Source organism: Sapajus apella, unplaced genomic scaffold (genome assembly GCF_009761245.1).
Source record: "Sapajus apella isolate SASKATOON/1434 unplaced genomic scaffold, GSC_monkey_1.0 scaffold83, whole genome shotgun sequence".
NCBI classification, from domain to species: domain Eukaryota; kingdom Metazoa; phylum Chordata; class Mammalia; order Primates; family Cebidae; genus Sapajus; species Sapajus apella.
This window is the reverse complement of record NW_022437023.1, coordinates 6,416,084-6,422,606: the sequence shown is the minus strand read 5'-3', so window position 1 is coordinate 6,422,606 and position 6,523 is coordinate 6,416,084. Positions and strand designations below refer to the sequence as shown.

General features: G+C 36.8%; 1 protein-coding gene across 1 annotated transcript in view; it reads right to left on the bottom strand.

Annotated features, from left to right (window-relative positions):
- The window catches only part of DNAH8 (dynein axonemal heavy chain 8), a 353,446-nt gene that overhangs the window by 149,378 nt on the left and 197,545 nt on the right, over window positions 1-6,523 (bottom strand). The window lies entirely within an intron of this gene.

Genomic DNA, 6,523 nt, shown 5'->3' with positions numbered 1-6,523 from the left:
TCCCCATCACCTACATCTGGCATTTCTCCCCTTGCTATCTCTCCCCAGCTTCCCACCCCCCCCACCGTCCCTCCCCTATTTCCCCCCCAACTGACCCCAGTGTGTAGTGCTCCCCTCCCTGTGTCCATGTGTTCTCATTGTTCAACACCCGCCTATGAGTGAGAACATGCGGTGTTTGATCTTCTGCTCTTCTGTCAGTTTGCTGAGAATGATGGTTTCCAGGTTCATCCATGTCCCTACAAAGGACACAAACTCATCGTTTTTTATGGCTGCATAATATTCCATGGTGTATATGTGCCACATTTTCCCTATCCAGTCTATCATCGGTGGGCATTTGGGTTGGTTCCAGGTCTTTGCTATTGTAAACAGTGCTGCAATGAATATTCGTGTGCATGTGTCCTTATAGTAGAACAATTTATAATCCTTTGGATATATACCCAGTAATGGGATTGCTGGGTCAAATGGAATTTCTATTTCTAGGTCCTTGAGGAATCGCCACACTGTCTTCCACAATGGTTGAACTAATTTACACTCCCACCAACAGTGCAAAAGTGTTCCTATTTCTCCACATCCTCTCCAGCATCTGTTGTCTCCAGATTTTTTAATGATCGCCATTCTAACCGGCGTGAGATGGTATCTCAGTGTAGTTTTGATTTGCATTTCTCTGATGACCAGTGATGATGAGCATTTTTTCATATGTTTGTTGGCCTCACGTATGTCTTCTTTTGAGAAGTGTCTGTTCATATCCTTTGCCCACTTTTGAATTTTAAATGTTTTTCCTAAAACATGTTAACATATCTGCTTATCTTGTCTATGGCATTTGATAATTTTTTTTCCCTTTTTTATAAAGTCAGCTTTTTAAAAAAAACTTTTAGGTTCAGTGATACACGTGCAGGTTTGTTACATAGGTAAATTACTTGTCACAGGGGTTTGGTGTACAGGTGATTTCATCACCAGGTAATAAGCATAGTACCCAATAGGTAGTGTTTCGATCCTCACCCTCCTCCCACCCCCAACCCTCAAGTAGGCCCCAGTGTCTGTTGTTTCTTTCTTTGCATCCCTGTGTACTCAATATTTAGCTCCCATTTGTAAGTGAAACTATGTAGTATTTTCTATTCCAGAGTTAGTCTGCTTAGGATAATGGCTTCCAGCTCCACCCATGTTTCTTCAAAAGACATAATCTCATACTGTTTATGGCTGTATAGTATTCCATGATGTATATATATCACATTTTCTTTATCCAGTCTACCACTGATGGGCATTTAAGTTGATTCCATGTCTTTTCTATTGTGAATAGTGCTGCAAAGAACAATTTACATTCCTTTGGGTATATACTCAATAATGAGATTGGTGGGTCAGATGGTAGGTCTGGTTTAATCACCAAACTGCTTTCCACAATGGCTGAACTAATTTATATTCACACTAGCAGTATAGAAGCATTCCTTTTTCTCTACAACCTCCCCAGCATCTGTTGTATTTTGTAAAGTTGACTTTTAACTTGCTAAGTCACCCATTTAGAGAAATCTAGCCTGAAATGGAATTAAAATCAGCTGGTAGTAAAACCAATAATGTAATGGATACCTAGCAGAAAAGCCACATCAACTGAAAAGATGGGAAAGACCAAGAAAAGAGTCAATCATTTACTAGATAGATATAGAATATTTGCCATAAGAAATTGATTTCAAAAATTTATTTACATTTTAGCATCTCTGGATGTTCCTTACAATCTACAGTACCATACCATTGCTGTTGCTAGACAAATTGTATTAGTGTTGTTCCTACCACTGTCATTCAGATTGAATTACTTTTATTGATAAGTTTAGCCTCTATTTTAAATGTCTTCAAAAAGATTATACAAGGATTCAGAATTATGCCAAAAAGTTACTGTGTACACAGAATGCATGGAAAGAGAGCACACATTTGATATTGGCAAACCAAATATTCATCATTGGAGTAGTAACCCCAATTTCATGTTTTCTTGATAAAGTAAGCAAAAATAAGTATGTTTAACTTCTAAAACTCTGCCAAATTCTTTTCCAAAGTGGCTGTGCCATTTTGTAGCATATGAGAGCTCTGGATGCTCTATTACCTCACCAATATTTGGCATTATTAACCTTTTTAACTGTAGACATTCCAGTGGCTGTGTGATGATATCCCATTGTGGGGATTTTTTGTTTTTGTTTTTGTTTTTTTGAGACAAGGTCTGACTCTGTGGCCCAGGCTGGAGTGTAATGATGCCGTCTCGGCTCACTGCAGTCTCTGCCTCCGGGTTCAAGTGACTTTCCTGCCTCCCGAGTAGATGGGATTACAGGCACCCACCCACCACGCCTGCCTAGTTTTTGTATTTTTAGTAGAGACAAGGTTTCACCATGTTGACCAGACTGGTGTCAAACTGCTGACTTCAAGTGATCTGTCCACCTTGGCCTCCCAAAGTGCTGGGATTACAGGAGTGAGTCACTGCACCAGGTCTCCATTACGGTTTTAATTTGCATTTCCCTGATGACCAATGATGTTGAATATCTTTCACATGCTTTCTTCACCTTTTACATATCTTATTTAGTGAAGTATCATTTGAAATTTCCCACCCATTTTAAAATTTAGATTGGTTGCCTATTGATAGTTATTGGATTATAAGCATTCTTAACATATTCTGGATAACTTTTTTTTATCAGATATATATGTTTCAAATAGTTCTTTACAGTCTGTGGTTGGACTTTTCATTTTCTTAAGAGTGACTTTTAAATAGAAAAAGAGATATTTCCCCCCATTGCACTGGCTAGATTTTGCTATTTAAAATAGCAAAATAATATTTAAATAATGTTTAAATAAGATCTGTCCCCTTATTTAGGCCTTCTTTAATTTCTCTCAGTGTAGTTTTACAGTTTTAGTGTACGGATCTTACATATATTTTATTAAATTTATTCCTAAGTATTCTCTTTTAGATTCTATTTTTATTTGTTTTTAAGACAGTCTCACTCTGCCTCCCAGGCTGGAGTGCAGTGGCATACTCTCAGCTCACTGCAACCTCCACCTCCTGGGTTCAAGCAATTCTCGTGCCTCAGCCTCCTGAGTAGCTGGGATTACAGGCGTGCACCACAATGCCTACCTAATTTTTAAATTTTTTTTTAGTAGAGACGGGGTTTCACCATGTTGGCCAGATTGGTCTTAAACTCCTGACCTCATGTGAGTCGCCCCCCCTTGGCATCCCAAAGTTCTGGGATTATAGGTATAAGGCACTGTGCCTAGCCTTGGATTCTATTTTAACTGATGTTTTTAAACTTCAATTTTCAGTTGTTTGTTGTGAGCATATAGAAATATAACTTATCATACTACATGGCCCTTTTGTCTAGTGACCTTCTAAACTCCTTTAGTGGTTCTAATAACTTCTTGAAGATTCATGTCATCTGCAAATAAAGAGAACTTGACTTGTTCTTTTCTAATCTATAGACATTTAATTTTTCCCCCCATTGCACTGTTGAATTTCTAGTAAGTGTTGAATAGAAATGAAGTTGAATAGAGGTGAGAAAGACAACCTTGTTTTGTTCCTGATCTTGGGAAGGGTGTATTCAGTGGTTTACCATTATGTATATCATTAGCCTTAGGTTTTTCATAGATGTTCTTTGTCCCAATAACAAAGTTCCTATTTTATCACAAAAGAGAGTTAAATTTTGCCAAATGTTTTCTTCATCCATTAAGATGACTGTTTATGGCTTGTTTAGTTTTTAGTCTAATATAGAAGATTAAATTGATCAGCTTTTGAATGTTGATCTTCCATTTCTAGAATAAAAGCCACAGTTGGACTTCATATGTTAGACTTTTTGTATACTACTAGATTTGTTATAATTTTATTTAAAAATTTGTGTCAATGTTCCTGAGGAATATTGGTCTATTTTTTTTTCTTAGAATGTCTTTCTCTGGTTTTGGTATCAGGGTAACACTGTCCTTATGCAATGGGTTCGGAAGTGTTTCTTCCTATTGTATGTTTTATATCTTTTGGAAGAGTTTGTGCACAGTTGGTATTATTTCTTCCTTAAATATTTGGTAGAATTAACCAACAAAATCATCAGAGCCTGGAGTTTTTCTTTGTGGGAAGGTTTTTTAACTACAAATTCGATTTCTTTAGTAGATATAGGGCTATTTAGGATATATATTTCTTCTTTTTAAATTTTATTGTAAATTGAAAAATTATAATTATATACATTTAAGAGGAACAAAATAATGTTATGGTTTATGGATACAATGTGGAATTATTACAAGCAAATCAACATATCAATCACCTCAAATGCTTGTCATTTTTTATGTTGAAAATATTTGAAATTTACTCTCTTAGCAATTTTGAAACGTACAACACATTGTTATTAACTTTATTTGCCATGCTGCACAATATCTAGTTCTTCTTGATAATGTTTGGTAGTTTATATATTTCAAGGAATGTGTCCATTTCATCTACATTGTCAAATATGTTTTTGTAAAGTTGTTTCTAATACTCACTTCATGTTTTTAATGTTTGTGGGGTCTGTAGTGATGTTCTCTCTTTCATCCTAGACTATGGTAATGTATGTCTTCTCTTTGGTCTGATGTCTCTAATAAGAGATTTATTTGATTAATCTTTTCAGATCCATCTTTTGGTTTCACTGATTTTTTTCTGTTGCTGTTCTATTTTCTGTTTCATTGATTTCTGCTTTGATCATTGTTCTTTCTTCTGCTTACTTGGGTTTAATTTGCTCTTCTTTTTCTAACTTATTAAGGAAGAAGCTGAAATCATTGTTTTGAGACCTTTCTTCTTTTCTAATACAGACATAAAGTGCTGTACAGGCTCCCTATTGAAAATTATTATATGACCCAGAATATCTTGGTAACTATTTAATGTGTACTTGAAAAGAACGTATATTCTGCTATTTTGGGCTGGGGCATTCTATAATTTTGAATTAGGGGTATTGATAGTGTTGTTAAAATCTTGCATATACTACTAATTTTGTCTACTTGTTCTATCAGTTATTCAAAATATTAACACCTTTACTATAATTGTGGATTTGTCTATCCATTTCTGTTGTTCTCTGACGCTTCCTCTCTATGCAGATTCCTCCTCTCTCTGGTGCTCTGCCCTGAAAATTTCAGCCACCTTGGCCTCAAATCAACATCTGCCTCCACATTTTGGTGAGACAGCCAATTCTGTTTGATCTTCTTCCCCTCCCTGAGCTGATGCTTCAAACTGCATTCATGCAGTAAACTAGCGCAATCATCTTGTTACACTTCCCTCCAAGATTTCAGTTCTGTGCTGCCTCTTGTCCAATGTCCGAAAAAATGTTTTATACATTCTGTCCAGTTTTCTATCTTTCTAATATAAGAGGTTAAGCCCAGTCCCTATTATGCCATCTTGTCGGGAAGTATAAGTCTCCTTATTTAATTTTAAATCTAGAATAACATCTTCTCCAAAGATGTTAATGTCCATGAAAAATAAAAAGGATGGATGAAGAATGAGCTAAGAAAGGACTGGCTAGAAGTCATCTGGAGTGGACACGTTAGAGCCCTAAATAACCACTAAGTATGTAATATCTTGGTTCATTTCATGGCCACAAATGCTCAGGCAAATGAATTTCATCAGAAGTAGTTATTTAGAGTGGCAAGATTGAATGCCTACAACCCCTCAATATTTTAGTCAACAAAACATTACAGGACCATCCTGAAGAAGGAATATGAGTCTAGATTGTTGTCAACCTTTTGTTAACACCGCCATTAAATATAAGAAAACACCATTGTCTAAACTTATAGAACCAGTTCTAGCTACTTGGAAGAAAATGCCACAAACATCAGTGGACTGCTCTTTAAGAAATGTAGCAATGTATATTTTTGATGGCACAGAGAAAGGTAATTATCTTATTGGCATCCTTATTAGATGCCATCTCAATCCCCTAACCAATTTTCCAACCATGGTTGGAAAATTGCTGTTGATAGATTTCACTCTCTGTAACTTGGGGCCTGGGCTCTAAATAAGGACAAGGTGCTCAGAGGGAGGCAATCTGGGCCTTCAAACAGGATACAACTCTGTGCTGCTCAGAAGGCAGCTCTGTGGAGAGCCTAGCTCTGGATTCTAAGGGAGTACATAACTAGATTTAAAGATTCCTTTAATTGTTCGTTTGCATTTTGAGTTAGAGTTCCCGTTTGCCATCTCAAACCTTCAGCAGCATCTAACACATGTAGAATTATTGGCCATTCTGGTTAAAGATGACCTGCTGAAAAAGTTTATTTATTTCAGTCCCTTTCAAACACAAATTTCCACTTAATCCCCAGTTGCAGTATGATTCTCCCACCCTTAAATGTGCTTGGTGTCCCCCAAGTCTAGGAAACCCTGTATTTTACACTATTCAAACAGTAACTCTTTAGTCTTGCTAGTGTGGGGAAGGCCAATCGTCTGGCAGCAGGGCTTTGGAAAGCAGCCCAGGGGGTCTTTTTCTTCAACAGACTTACAACCAGCCCTGTGGTTTTTAGCTCAACCTTCACCCCAGTTTCTACTTCCTGAGAC